Raw genomic sequence first — 16,381 nt, 5'->3', positions numbered from 1 at the left:
TTAAAACATAAGAGTGTGTGTGTGTGTGTGTGTGTGTGTGTGTGTGTGTGTGTGTTTAGCTCATCAGCTATTTTTAGTGTATTTTATGTGTGGCCCAAGAAAATTCTTCTTCCATTGTGGTCCAGGGAAGCCAAAAGGTTGGACATTCCTGTGCTAAACTATTCATAAGGGATCCACCCCATGATCCAATACCTCTCACTGGGCCCCACCTCCAACATGGGGGATCACATTTCAGCATGAGATTTGGAGGGGACATACATCCAAACTATATCAGGGATATGTACCCATCATCGAGACAGGTTGTAGAGTATGCATACTTTCAAATGGGTCCTGTCATGTTATTTTCTGAAGTGGTTAATACCATTTAATTTCCCATCCATTGCCTATAAAGGTTGTTTTCCTCATATCCTCATCACTCAATGTTACCTAGGATTCTTATATTTTCTAAGCAAGTGGTGAAAATACAGATCTCATTTTATTTGTGTATATTTGCATTTGTCAGATTGTTAATAATGTATTGGAATTTTTTGGCTCATTTTTCTATTGAGTTTCCTATCTTCTTTGTTCATCTGAATATCAATCATATTCACTTTGCCCTAAGCAGTGTCAACATTTTCTATTACTCTGTCATATATCTGATAACTTTGTATGCCAGCCTTTATTGAAATGAGTCTATGATTTTTCTACTTCCTCTAAAGTTTATGTATTTAATTAAATTTGTTGGTTTAGTATATCTTTAAACTGTAACAACAGCCCCAAATCTATGTTTTGTTGGGTTCATTCAGATTTAGAATTCAGATAACTTTTTGGAGGATAAATTCTTTGTATCAAAATGAAGAATGGCTATCATAATGCAATATGATTATTTCTGCCAACGCTTATTGTTTCATAGTCTACTTTGTTTATGTGGTCAGGAGGAAAAGACCTGAATGCCCTTGACCAACTCAGCTTTCTGTACCTCCTAATTCTCAGGATAATTTTAGAATGTTCCAAGAAGACAATATCCTGAGATGAGTAGAAACTGTCTGGGACAGTCTGGGCTCTGTCCTTGTTGTTCCTAGAACAGGATATCCCTGCAACTCTTAAACTCAGAGAGCCAAGGTGCACATGGGGTGTGAAACCTAGGGTGGAGCACTCAGGGGTTCCTCAGCGCAGTACACAGTGGGGCATGTGCAGAGGAGACTCCGTCAACCCTGGGCAACTTTTCTGACCTCAAGGGTCAGACTTGCCATAGAACTTAGGCTTTTGCTGATTCTTCCTGCTCCTCTGTGAGTAATAAATTTGGTTTGCCTGACTTACTGTGTCAGCATTCTTGTTTCTGGCAGCTTGGTTTACATAAAAAACCTCCTGCTAGACCTATGAATCTATGCAATGTGGAAGTGTCATAGAGGTAAATAAGCAACTTAACTGAGTTGAAAACTAACATACATAACATGGGGCCACTGCCCCATGGGGCAAAATGATCCTGCCAAAAAATCACATGTGACCATTCCAGACATATTGTGGAAGAAGAAGGATGTGGAAACTGAGAGAGATCTGAAGATCTTATCCAAGCCAACAGGAGGCTAATAAAGCAAGAGAATTCCACTGTACTCTGAATCAAGAGTACAAGCTTCATCTCAGAGAAGAGCAATGCAATGGCCCCAGCGATCAGACCAGAGAGACCCTCTGCCACAGAGAAAGCAGAGGTCTAGAGAACAGCATGAAGACAGTAAGAGACTTCAGATTCACTATCCCTTTGCCTTGAGGCCACAGAAAGCCCAAAGCATCTGAACATCTTCCTAGAGGCATTTAACTAAAAGAGAGCTATTGAAACTTGAATAAAAATGTGAATCAAGAAGCTAAATTTAAAGATATGTTACTTTCTCCAACCCTCCCCCACCAATTAACCATAGGATGAGTCCAGTGAGATAAAGCATATCATTTATTCAAAATACAAAAGTTGTATGTTCTTTATGTGAGCAGAAATATGTTCTAACTTTACTCAATAAATGTATTTTGTTTTACTACTAGAAATAGTAATTTTCACTTGGTCATTATTTTATTTTATAATTATCTCTATTTAAATTAGTATAGCTCACTCCTGGGTACCTACCTAGAGGAAAAGAAGTCATATGAAAAAGACACATGTACACACATTCATAGCAGCACAATTCACAGTTGCAAAAATGTGGAACCAGGTTAAATGTCTATCAACCAATGAGTGGACAAAGAAAATGTGTTATAGATACACCATGGAATACTACTTAGCCCTAAAAAGGAATCAAATAATGGCACTTGCAGCAACCTGGATGGAGTTAGAGATGATTATTCTAAGTGAAGTAACTCAGGAATAAAAAACAAATATTGTATGTTCTCACTTATAAGTGGGAGCTAAGCTATGAGGGTGTAAAGGCATAAGAATGATTTAATGGACTTTGGGGACTCCGAGGGAAGATTGGGGGGTGAGGGATAAAACACTACGCATTGGGTACAATGTACACTACTCGAGTAATGCATACACCAAAATCTCAGAAATCACCACTAAGTAACTTTTCCATGTAATCAAAAACCACCTGTTTCCCAAAAACTATTGCAATAAAGTAATATATATGAAAACAATCAACATGATAGTCTTGAGGTGCAACATTCACTGGGTTTCATATGGGAGAAAAATAGCTAAAATCAAACACATGGACAGGCAGTCAGAACAATGTCCATCATATACATAGTAAAATTAATACAAGAACAAACATTCATGAGTGGAGTCCATTTGGAATAGCCCACAGTGGAGACATATGCCTTAGGGCACACATAACTCAGGGAGAAAATGTATAATTTTACTCAATGTGAAAACATCTTCAGAAATAACTCAGTCTATGCTGTCCAGATGCAGTCCTGTACTGTAGAGATGAAGAATAAGAATCATCAAAGTGGAAAAACCTCTGTCCCTGCTCCAAATTCTGGTTCACACAGGAGTAGTACTATGGGAGAGAAAAGCTGTACATGTCCCAAATGAAGGAAAGCCTTTAGGTATCAGTCATTTCTTATGCGACATTATGAAAATTCACACTGGGGAGAAACCTTATGAATGTAACAAAAGTCAGAAAGGCTTTAGATCTTCCCTACACCTTAATAAACATTTAAGAAAGAACACTTTGGAGAAGCCCTATGGATGTAAGGAATGTGGGAAAGCCTTCAGCAAGCCTCAAAACATGCACATATAAGGAGTCACGCTGGAAAAAACCCTATAAATGTGGAAAAGACTTGCAAAGTCATCAGAATTAAAAGCCATCTTAAGATTTACAATAGTGAGAAGCCCTGTGCGTGAAAGGCAGGGAAATCATCATTAATTTTTCACCAAACTGAACATGTGAGGGGTACATACTGGAAGGGAGCTCAATGAGTTAACATGCATGAGAACATCTTTCCTGAACTCTCCTATCTTACAGAAGTGTGAAAAGAAACCCTCTGAAGCTAAAGTCTATGGAAAGCCTTTCATCTTCCTTCATCTTGAGTAGGTATTTGTTCTCACTAGAGAGAAGCTATGAAAGTAAGGAATATGAAAAAAAGCCTCAGTGTTGCCTCAGACTCATAGTTCATACAAGAACTCACACAGCAGAGACTGCTTATGGAAGTAAAAAATGCAGAAAATACCTCTTTAAACACTATCCCTCCTTTATACATGATTCCACACCCTGGAGGGAGACTACAATTGAATAAATATAAGAAAGCTTTCAGTTCCAGCTCTTCACTTATTGGGCATGAATGAGCACAGGGTAGGACTGAAGCACAGTAAATGTTAACAATTGTTGCCTTTATCATTGTCTTATCCCTCAATTAGAACTCAAATTCATAATTTTGTAGTTTTTCCTTTCTTAAAAAATGGTATGACAGATATCTGTCTTAGCACCCTTTCCCCTCTGCCACCTTAATGTTGCTATGTGATAGCTTTGTTACAAGTCACTTACATACACATGGTTTCATTTTCAATGTGAAGCCCTTCTGAGCTCCATTCAATTTAGATTTAGAATTCGTATGCTCCATGATACCTTTTTTGTCAGTTTGTTTTTGTTGGTCACAATTTGACTGCATTATGGTCACATTATGTGGTTTTAATGGTACTGATTTGGGGTACCTGTTATGACTTTCATTTTGGTCTAATGTGGCCAATGCTGTCCATTTCCCTGCTATATCTGTTATTCTCATCTTCTTCACTAAGGGAACACAGATTCACTTTATCCAAGGAGCACTGTTTAAATGTATTTATGTGTTTATCCACATTTTACTATTTAATTTATAATTTTTTGAAAAATGGTCTCACTCTGTCTCCCAAGCTGGAGTGCAGTGGCATAATCAAAGCTCATGCAGCCTTGAACTCCTCATGTGATCTCCCAGCTCAGACTCCTGAGTAGGTAGGACTGCAGGCATAACAGGTGTGCACCACCGCACCCAGCTTTTGTTTTGTTTTGTTTTTGTAGAGACTGGGTCACGTTATGTTACTTGGACTGGTTTCAAATTCCTGTGCTCAAGTGATTCTCCCACCTTGGCCTCCCAAATTGCTGGAATTACAGGCATGAGCCACCATGCCTGGCCCTGGCTTATGTCTTTAAATGAGTTTCCCAGTTTTTCTCGTAACTGTAGTGAGCACAGCTTATAGTCCTGGCCAATGTGAAATGCAGAATTCACTGCTTTGGATTTCTGAAAATCTGTTTGGAAAGGGGAGAGTTATTGTTCTTCTTTTCTCTTAACCAAGTTCCCTTTGCTCTCTCTGCTTGCTGCTCTCTTCAAATAAGATGAAGTGCCCTGAGTTGGGTTTAGCAACTTGAAGACAATTGGAACGATTGTCCCTACAACAAAACCTTCAATCTACAAGATTTCTCCCTCCCCAATGGCATGTAGGGTATCCCTGGCTGCCCTGGACTATTTCTGGACTTATTTCATGAAACTAACCCCTAGTAGAACTAAGAAACATTTTAGGAGAGATGTTTATAACAGATTAAATAATAAACCTAAAAAATGAATAAAACATATTATAAAAATAAACAGAATAGACAAAATGGGCTTGCAGATGCTGACTAGCCAGACTCATCTTTGGCACTCGCCCCCATGGATGCCTCACCGACTGTGACACTTGGAGAGCTGGCAGCCATCACTCAAAAAATCAGAACACAGTGGCCTCTACTGCAGCATCAGGGAATAAAAACTAAGCTTGTCAGCTCTCAAGAAACATACTTATGTGTGTGTGTGTGTGTGTGTATATATATATATATATGACAAATTTATTCAGTGACTTTGAGATATCTCATGCTAAACAGATAAAATGAATTAAAACTAGTGCAAAGTTATGGCAACAGTACTCCCCATTATGTATCCTGGGCATTGAAAATTGGCACACATCACAGATCCTTAAGTCATTCTCTGAACCAGGAGGAGAACAGAGAGAGCTCACTGTATGTGCCAGTCACTGGACTGAGTGCTGTGCCTACAGGATCCCACTTGATGCTTGCAATAACCCTGCAAGATGAAAGTAAAAACACACACACACACACACACATAAACTCACACACACATACACACACACATATAAACACACACAAACACACGCACAAACACACACATAAACACACACATACACACACAAACTCACGCAAACACACATATAAACTCACACAAACACACACATATAAACACAAACACACATATAAACACACACATACACACATATAAACTCACACACACATATAAACACAAACACACATAAACTCATACACATACACACACATAAACACACATATAAACTCACACATAAACACACACTCAAACACACACACATACACACACACACACATACTCAAGCACACACTAGAAACTACAGAACAAAAAAGCACTGACAACTAATAGAAGTACAGTGCTGGCCAAGCAAAGTGGCTCATGCCTATAATCTCGGCACTTTAGGCCAGGAGTTCAAGACAAGCCTGGGCAACATAGCAAGACACCATCTCCACAAAACATTTTCTTAAATAAAAATCATTTTCAAAAACAGGTATAATGCCTAAGGACTCAGGGAAGCAATACCCCTGTGGCTGTATGGTAAGCAGCAGGCAAGGCTATTTGTGAGACCAAAGTGGTAGTGACTCCAGGGTTCCTTTGCACACTTAGCCAGGAGACTGGCTAGCTCAGCACTGCCTGGGTTCACTTTACCCTTCTACAGCTCTAAAGCTCTGGCAGGTGGGACCTAAGCATCAGAGAAAAGTGCTATTATGCAGGACTCTCTTGACTGCAAGTGACTGACACCTAACTTGATCCAGCAGAACATTGAACTATTTGGCTCTAACTTACTTAAAATGTCCATGAGTAGATGGGCTTCTGGCTCAACGGGATCAGGGGTCAACTAATATCAACCAAGGCTCATTCTGTTCCTTCATTTCCTGTGTCAGCTCTGCTTTTCAAGTGGCTGTTTTGAGACAGCAGCAAAAATGGCCCCATAAAGTTCACATCACTTACTTCCTTGCAAATAGCTATGCCAATAAAAAGAAAGCACCTCATTCCCAGCAGTTTCATCAAAAGTTCAGGGATGACTTCCATGAGCCCAGCTTGGATCACATGCCCACTCCTGAATGAATTACCCTGCTGATTGCCCAGGGTGGGTCAGCCTTCCCAAATGACATGGACTAGACATGGAGAAGTGGTCCTCCCATGGAAAAAAAAAAAAAAAGGAAGGATAGTGGCAGAGGAATATGAGTGGGAGGGCCTCATCTCTATATAAAAGTATGAGTGTATTTGTGTTCTTTTGTACATTCATTTGTAGTCACTGGGAAGAAAATGAGAAAAACCCACACATGACTTTCTACATGCCTCTGTGCTTTGTTTTGAACACTGAGCTGTGAGAAATTTAGTTATTAAAACAAAACTTTGAAACAATATAACAATTTGGGACAATGGGGACACTTAGCTGATGCAGCACAGGTGAGCAGTTCTTCTTTTGTGCCCATGAGGACACAATTCCCAGGAGGCTACCTGGGGTCTCCTAGGACAAGCATGTGGGCACCCACTGGCTGCAGTTCCACCTTTCCTTCCCTGGACTCTCAGGAAGACACGAGTTCTGGATTCAGCTGAACTGAGCTCAAGTTCAGGCTCTGTGACTCACTGGCTCTGTAATTCTGGGTAAGTCTCTTGCTCTCCTTGAGTCTCATATAATCCTTGGTAAAATGGAGAGGTAGAGTTATTGTTAGGTTTTGAAGGCAAGGCTAGGGTTAAAGAAAGACAGAGAGACATGGTTGGTGGCTTCAACAGCAACACCTTTATTACTAGCAAAACCCTGCAGAGGAGGAAACCAGCTTAGTGCCATCATCAACTGCTGCTCACAGGCTGGGGCGATCATGGGACTGGGAAGGAGGGGTCTGGGCAGTAGAGCTTGCGGCCCGGCAGGATATGGCAAGGATGTTCCTGCAGTCAGGCTGTTGGGCCTTCGCCGGGGAGGATGCGATAAGGATGTTTCCGCAGTCAGGTGGTCAGGAAGGATGCTTCTCATGGCCCGAGTTCCCAAGGAATGTTTCATTCTGACCAGGGTCTGCAAAATGGCTGCAGGTTTACAAAATGGTACAGGTTAGACTAACAGCAATGTCTCCCAGGTAGACAGTTCTATAAAGTAAACTTCCCTTGAGCATCTACACTGTACCAGACATGGTGCTAGGACCCAGGCCACAGGAGGAACAGAACAGATGAAGTCCCTGTCATCCTAGTGCTCATGTTTGATGAAGGAAGCTAACAGGTCATAAGACCAGCTCAGATGGTGGTGGTAATGAAAGACATTACCAGAGTGAGATGAGCTAGAAAGAAACCAAAGGAGCTGTTCCAAACACAGTGACAGGGAGAGACCCCTCCAAGAGGTGACTTTTAAGCAGAAACCTGAGATATGTGGAGGGGGCCATGGAGAAGGACCAGCCCCTGAAGCCATCTCAGGATTAAAGACCCAGCAGCAGGAGGGCAATAGAATGGCCTGACCTCTGCGTCCTTCATGCTTCCTTCCTCAGTGGTGCCCAAACAGAAACATGGGACAATTCTGTGCAGGTCCATGGAGGGAGCAGGAAGCAGCTGCAATGAAAAGCCAGGGTAGGGATAAAATCAGGCCCAACAGTAAAGCTAGAAGCAGGTGCTGTTTACTAATGACCGCAACAGAGGTCATGAAGCATAACCAGTCCCTGAAGGCACGTCCAGGGCCAGACCAGCTGGTTGGGCTGCCAGCATCTTAGTAGAGATCCCAGGAGATCAGATGAGCTGGTTAGGGGGAGAAGAAAACAGGAAACCTTCAAAAAATTCCAGAGGATCCATGACACTTAGAATGAACTTCCCCGGAGTGGGATGTGTTTGGCATTGCTGGTTCTAAAGAGTTCGTCCCACCATCCCCACCTGCCCGTTGTCCCACCAGGGGAAAACTCAGGGTGGGGTCCACAGAAACAATCCCTGTGGAAGGGAAAAGGTTGTTTCCCATCCTAAACCAAGGGAGGACACCCACAAAACACCACTCATAAGGAGCAGAGGGACCTGCAGGGAGAGACAGGATTCTGCTGCTCATTTGGGTATCTGCTTCCCAGTGGGGAAGGGGACCGTACAGGATACAGGGGCTAAGTGGACCCTCGGCTGTGGGGCTAGGGGAGCTGCTGCTGACTCACTGTTGGAGGTGAGCCACAATAGGAGGCTTAGAACCCCACTCTGCAGCCTCTCCAATCTAATAAGGAGATGGTAGTGTGGTCAGTGGGGGCATCCACATGCAGTCAAAGGGCACAGGGAGTGATGTGTCCCCTGGCCTCCTCTTTCAGCTGTAGATTCTCCCTCTGAGTTATTGGAACAGCTTCTCCATGGCCCCACCAGCCTGGAGTGTGGTGACAGCTCCCAGATGACGCTAACACCAGGGCCCTGCGCCATCCCTCATGGTTCCCCTTGGCCCAGCCCACACCTTTGTAAACAGCTTTTTCTTAATGATCCTTCAGCCACTTCGAGGTCCCTGCCAGCACCTGACTGCCACATTCCCCAAAGGGACCAGACTCCTCGGCACAGTAGCTGAGGTTTCTATAGGCACAGAGAAAACACTGTCCCAACTGTTGGAATGGAGTTGGGAGTGGAAAAAAGAATGTTTTTTCTCAGTGCTTAGACTTACCAATTGCTTCATTTTATCACATGAAGACTGTGTGGCACTTTGAAGTAGAATTAGTAATTTACATAATTACAAATTATGTGTTTTTTTTGAGATGGAGTCTCACTCTCTCACCCAGGCTGGAGTGCAGTCACGCCATCTCGGCTCACTACAAGCTCTGCCTCCCGGGTTCACGCCATTCTCCTGCCTCAGCCTCCCAAGTAACTGGGACTATAGGCGCCAACCATCATGCCCAGCTAATTTTTTGTATTTTTACTAGAGACGGGATTTCACCAAGTTAGCCAGGATGGTCTCGATCTCCTGACCTCATGATCCGCCCGCCTCGGCCTCCCAAAGTGCTGGGATTACAGGCATGAGCCACGGCGCCTGGCTACAAATTATGTTCTTAAAAGAAGCTGTTCAGTGCCATGCCTGACACAAGGTGGAACTCCACGATGAGATATGTGTGAAGCCAGGGTGCCATGGTTACAAACAAGGACTCCAGGTGCAGACTGCTTGGTTCAAACCTGGACCAGCAGCATGAATTTTTGCAACTCTCTGTATTGCTCTTTGCCTCGGTTTTTTCATCTAACAACTAGAAGTAAAAACAAGGTTATTGTGAAAATTAAATGAATTAAAGTAAGCGGAATGCCTACAACAACACCCCCAGGCACACGGTCAGCACTGAGCATGTTTTTCATTACTACTCTTAATGAGGTAAGAATGAGAACACAGGCACCAGCCATGAGCCTGGGGTTTCTCTGGCAAAGGCCTCAGAGACCCTACTTTTAACATCCTCCATTCATTCATTTGACCCTGATAAGGGAGGAGTCTCATAGGAGAAGAGCAAGCCTCCACCTTGGGGCCAGACATCCCATGGTCAAAGTTGAACTCTACCACTGTTCAGCTGGGTGACTTTGGGCAAGTGACTTTCCCTCTCTGATTCTCATGTTCCTTTTTGATAAAAACAGCACAATGTCAGGCCTATGGGGATTGAAGGAGCCGACAGAAAAATGTGTGTCTTAGTCTGAATTTCCTAGAAGTAGACCCTAAGGCAAAGATTCAAATATAAAAATTTTATTTGGAGATAACTCTAGGATATTAATTTGACTGCCAGTTCTTCCTTAGGGTGCTAATCCCAGGAAACACCAGTAGAGGAGTGGGGAACAGAGATAGGAAAGGAATACAGCAGTTAAAGGGACTTTCATTAAGAAAGTTTCCACTGTGGCAGCCAGGACTCAGCCCTGCCAGGTACCTCTGAGAGACAGCATAGAGCATGTGCCTCAGAGTCATCATACCCAGAACAAGGGAACTGGGGTATTTATCCACCAATACCCACCAGTCACTCCTTGGGGATCCTTCCAAGGTCATGATTGCTCCAGAATGTCCTGCCTGCACTGCAAGGGTCAGACCTGGGGTTGACGGCAAGGCCCCTGACAGCACCTCCAGCAATAAGCAAAAACACAGCCTGGTGTGCACAGTTTCAGTCATGCAGTGACTCCAACACACAAACACACACACATTCCCACACCGCACTCCAACACCAACAAAGTATATATGTACATACACATAAATGCATACATGACTGTTACCCACATAGATCCTAGTGACTCCATGGGATAGACGATAAGCTGGGAATCAGAGGAAAGAGCAAAATTAAGGGGAGTGAAAGTCTTAAGAACAAAATGCAAATTTAGGCTGAAAATGAAGGCGGAAGAGGAGTGGTCTGGACACCAAATGCCTGCTGCGTGGCACCTGCCCTACACACACTGTCACTAATTCTCCAAGCAGCCTCGTGGTGTAAAAGAAATTCCTCTCAATTTACAAATGACAGAAACATAGCTCAGAAAAGAAAACTGATTTTACTAATGTCTCAGCAAGTTAGTGGGTGATATGGACTCCCAGATCTTTCTGTCCACAAAGCCTACAAATTCTCCCTTGTTAGGCAGGCTGGGTACCAGGCCCTGCTTCTGGGCTCTGCTCCTTTTCCTGCTAGGCAATCATGGCAGAATTGACAGAGACGTCATCCCCCTTCACCACCTGGAGCAGAGCCTATGAGAGGGGCTGGGGAACAGCCACGAGGCCTGGCACCCACCATTCAATGTCTTCAGAATTGTGGTCCCTCAGAACTCTTGCACCATGTGGTGGCAGCACTCCCAGTGTCTGGGTGTCTTCTGAGGTTGTACAGGATCCAGTAGAGGCCACTGGCTGTGCTGTCATATCTTGAGTGGCAGGCTTGGGTCTCTCGGCTGCTTCAGCACCAGAGGTTGGACAGTGCCCATGCACTGAGGCCCTGAGGGAAAGGAAGGGCAGAATGGAGTGATGTAGGGCCCATCCACCATGTCCCTGGATGGAGAGACCCCTATTCCCACAGTAGTCCACACCAGGACAATGATTGGCACTCACAAAGATGCCAGCCTTCATTTATATGTTCTTGTCTGACAACTCCTTCTCATTTTCATCCTGGAGGCAAGACCCCTGAACACACTAGCTCTGAGGACACCTGAGTGTAACCTGTGACATTCCCTGAAGACCTTTCATCCAAGCAGGATCCCTCCCTTGTCATCTCCAGACCTGCCCCACAAGCTCCCTCCCTGGTCTCCTGGCTCTTGTTCACTCCTTCCAGGCAGCCTTCCACAGTCATCTCTAAAACATATACGACTGTCCCTCCTTTATCCAACAACTTCTATGGCTCCCCAGAGCTCTCCAGATCAAGTTCAAGTTATTTGATCAGACACTTGATCTCAAGCTGCATTCTACCTCCTGAACTAAAATCCTGGAGAAGCCCACCTTGCTCAGCAAAAATGCATCACTGAAGTCCAAAATCTTGAATGTGGCCTTAGCCTTGAGGAAGTCATCAACACCCCGGCTAGTGAGGGTGAGGTGCTGCTCCAGGATGATGGTGTCTAAAGTTGTGCACCAGGTCATAGGCCCTGCGGAAGCATCTCCCCTCAGGAGTGAGGTAGTACAGGAAGTCCGTGCACAGGCAGATCTGCTGGTGCCATTACACTAAGAGGGCACTGAGCTCCAAGATGGTGGCAATATATTCACTGGGATTCCTGCAGGGTGAGCCTGGAGAGAGGAAGCAGCTCCATAATACATATGAAACCCTGGAAGCGCTTCCCAGCCAGAAACTCAGGACCACATTACATCCAGATACGGGTGCCCTCTGAGCACACTTGTCTGTCTCCCACTCTGAGCTGCCTCCTGGCCCCATATGCCCCAGCCTGGCCCAGGGCTTGGAGCCCAGCGGGTGTTCAGTCCATGGTGTTGGCTGCTCCCTGGGCCAGGAGAGCCCTTGGTGGCTCTGTGACTCTTCCTGTGGAACCCCTCCCTCTGCCTTGAGACCTCCCAATTCCCATGGAAGCCCCCACAGCTCTGGATTGCCCCACCTGCCCTGGGATCCTCCAGCCCCATAGGCCTTACTTGATGCCTTAGCCCTCCCAGAACATGACATGTTTCTCAGAATGTGGCTGATGTCCAGGGCCATCTGTAGATGTTTGCTGGGGACCTCTTGCTGTTTTCCTTTATGGTCTGTAGGGCAGGGCCAAAAGGAGAAACCAGCCCAATCTCAGAATGGACAAAAGGCTCACTGCCCCAACAGCAACCACCAAACAGTCAGCAGTGCTTCTGGACGGAAAAGAGGTTTCATTCTGCAGAAAGCTCCTTGTTTGGCTTATTTTTGAAGCCAGGGAGGGGTACCAAGCTCAGCTTACCCGCGGTGCCTACATTAGCATCTGTGCCTAGGATGCGTGATGGACTCCCACTGCAGGGTTGACATTCCCTCCAGCTGGAGACCTGGGCTCCTGATACCACCTGGCCTGTTTGTCCTGCTCTGGATGAGGGTGGAAAGGCTGTACCTGGTATTTCCCTAGGTCCTTGGTTTTCACCTTCCAGACATCCAGCAGGAGTGACCATGCCCAGCCCCACACCTGAAATGGGACTCCCTTGTAGAGCAGATGAAACATCTACGGATGGAAGAATGCTCTGGTGAGACAGGCCACAGGGGTCCCTGGGGAGGATCGGGGGCGGGAGGATTCTGGAGGTTTCCAGCCTTGGGCACTGTGGTTCCTCAAAGAGGTTAGGTTTACCTAGGACTAGGCCTCCCCTCCCATGATTCAAAGAGTGGATGAGTGCCCAGCATCAGGAACTCTGTTCTGGACCTATTTTTTCATTTAGGTCACCAAGAGACAACCCGTAACTCCCAAGCTAGGGACGGTCCAAGCTCTGGCATGAAATTCTCTTCCAGCAATGTGATGCTTGCAGGGACAGGGAGAAAAGCCAGTGGCCAGGCCTGCTGTCCCCCAGGTAAGGACAGTGTGCTACCCACCTTCTGAGAGGCAGGTGGTGCCAGGTCACTGCACTGGGTGCCTGTACCCCTGGCTCTGCAGACACCGGTCATGGAGGTCCTCCCCTCTCCACATTACCTTCTTGCTGCTCCTCGATTTCTTCTAGTCAGTAAGCACTTTGAGCCATTTTTCTGTGCAGCTAATATGATATTTTTGTTATCAGATGAAACATGACAAAATAAGTCAAGCCACCAGGATTTCTGGAGGGAACCTTGGATGCTGCATCTTGGGCTCTAGGGCTCTGATGGGACTGAACCAGAAGAAGCCAGGGAAGGAAAAACACTGGGGCTCAGGCCGTATGACCCAATGGCCATTGGTGGCCTGTCCTCATGGCCCCAAGACACCCTGTCCTCAGGCCACAGACACCATGGGCATTGGTCAGGTCCCAGCTTCCCAGTAGTGCCCTGGCACTAGCGGGTGCTGACCCCCAAACCACAATCACAGTTGTGGGTTATGGGTTTGGTAAAACCACCTCAGGGAGACTTCTGGGGTTGGGTTTGGCAGGTGCCTCCAAGGTATGGTGTGTCACTCCTACTTGCCACGAAATGTGCACACAGGCTTTCCCACTTCCCAGCCCATCCTGCTGGACAGGAGGGAGGAAGTCAGGGAACAGGCAGGGTGGACATCTGGGGTGCAGGGAGAGGCAGGTGCATGCTGGGAGGACAGACCCTGTGAGGGCTGTGGGGGCATCAAGTGGAGTGGGCTCCAGGTGCACCCTCAATGCACTGGGCAGGTCTCAGGCCAGGCTCCCTGGACCCCAGCTGGGTGATGTGGTCACTCCCTGGGGACTGCTGTCAGGCCCCAGCCACCCACCCTGGGCAACACCTTCCTATCTCAGGACTGGACTTTCTGAGTCCTGAGACAGGACAGTGCTGTCCAGGCCTGACAGATTGGGAGGACCTGTTAAGTCCTCCATCCCTAGACCAGCCTCGCACACAGCAGGGACAGTCTCTTACATTTACCTTCAGAGCACTGACTGATCCATCTCACTCTAAGGCAATCAAGGCAGAGCTGAGGACCTGTGCCAGGCTGGGAACCAGTCCCCTCCCTAAATGGGCCTAAGGAAAGCACCATCCCTGTCCCAGTGCGCCGCAAGTTTCAGCCCAGGAGACATATAGGGAAGGGAGGACTGGGCCTCCCTGCTGGCTGACACTGGAAATGTGGGACCTGGGAGAAAATGGAGCACAGGGCTGGCAGGTGATGCTCCAGGACCATGGAGAGCTCAGGCTCCACCAAGGGGCTGCCCCTCCTGGGCTGGAGGCTGTGCCCTCTGCAGGATCTGAGGAAGTCCAGTCCTGAGATGGGACAGTGCTGCCCATGGTGGGTGGCCGGGGCCTGACAGCAGTCCCCCAAAGGAGTGACCACATCACTCGGCCAGGGTCCAGGGAGCCTGGGCTGAGACCTGCCCAGTGCACTGAAGGTGCACCTGGAGCCCACCCCACCTGACGCCCCCACAGCCCTCACAGGGTCTGACCTCCCAATATGCACCTGCCTATCCCTGCACCCCAGCTGCCCACCCTGCCTGTTCCCTGGCTTCCTCCATCCTGTGCAGCCCATAGACTGTGACCATCTCTCCGACCACTCTGGCCCTTCCTTTACATTTGTCTTGTGAGAATCTCTGAGCAAGATCTCCCAGGTCCATCCAAACACCTGCTTTGTCCACTTTTGACTGGGCCATTGGACACCACTGGGCCATCCCAGCTGTCCACAGCGACCTTGATAACATGCATTTCCCCTGACATCTCCCATCAGGGCTCAGCAGTCCCCACTGACTAGGTCCCTGCTGACCAGATCCCACACATCAGGTCCTCCCTGACCACATCCTCAGTGATTAGACCCCCATCACCAGGCCCCACTAACCAGGCCCCCGCTGCCACGCCCACAATGACTAAGACTCCATAAACCAGGACTTTACTGACAAGACCTCACTGACCTGGACCTTACTGACCAGGCCTCACTGACAAGGCCTCACTGACCAGGTCCTTACTGACCATGTCTTTACTGACAAGATCTCACTGACATGGCCTCACTGACAGGGGCCTCACTGACATGGCCTCACTGACCACATTCTTACTGACAAGGCCTCACTGACAGGGGCCTCACTGACCACGTTCTTACTGACAAGGCCTCACTGACAAAGGCCTCACTGACAAGCGCTCACTGACCACGTTCTTACTGACAAGGCCTCACTGGTCATGTTCCACCGATCATGACCCTATTGCCTGGCCCCACAGATGAAGCCCCACTGACCAGGCCTCCAGGGAATAGGCTGCCAGTGAACAGGCCCCTACTAACCAGGACTGAGGTGACCAGATGCCCCTGAACGGGACCGTAATGCGTAGGCCCCACTGAACAGGCACACACTGCTCAGATCCCCACAGACCAGGTCACCCCGTAGACCAGTGCTACAAAAGCCACCACTGATCAAGTCCTCTCTGACCAGGCCCCCACTGATTAGGTTCCACTGACCAGGCTGCCCTGACCAGGGCCCCACTGACAAGGGCCTCTGCTGACTAGGTCCCATGTGACCAGGCCTCCACTGAGTAGCACCCCTTAACCAGGTCACCAGTGACCCAGCCCATGCTGACAAGGCCACCACTAAGCCCCAGCTGACCAGGTCACCACTGACCAAGTCCCACAGCCCAGGTTTGCACTGACCAGACACCAAACATTTGTCTGCCACTAGGTCCCCACTCACCAAGACCTGCACTACTAGATCCCCCTAATGAGACCCTCTCTATGCAGACCCCTGCTGACCATGCTCCCAACTAAATAGGCCTCACTGACCAAGCCCCAACTGACTAGGTCCACTGAGCAGGCCCACACTGATCAGGGCCCTCCTAAACACACCAGAAGGCCAAGCGGCAATGAGATGTTTCACATGGCAGGAGTAGGAGAAAAACAGAGAGAAGAAAGA

General features: G+C 47.2%; 1 pseudogene; it reads right to left on the bottom strand.

Moving 5' to 3' along the window:
• Window positions 1-7,259: 7,259 nt before the first annotated feature.
• LOC104007873 (ankyrin repeat domain-containing protein 18A-like) overlaps window positions 7,260-16,381 on the bottom strand; it is a 57,597-nt pseudogene continuing 48,475 nt past the window's right edge.

This window comes from Pan troglodytes, chromosome 12 (assembly GCF_028858775.2).
Source record: "Pan troglodytes isolate AG18354 chromosome 12, NHGRI_mPanTro3-v2.0_pri, whole genome shotgun sequence".
In the NCBI taxonomy this organism is placed as follows: domain Eukaryota; kingdom Metazoa; phylum Chordata; class Mammalia; order Primates; family Hominidae; genus Pan; species Pan troglodytes.
The sequence above is the reverse complement of the archived record's forward strand: the minus strand, read 5'-3'. Positions and strand labels throughout refer to the sequence as shown.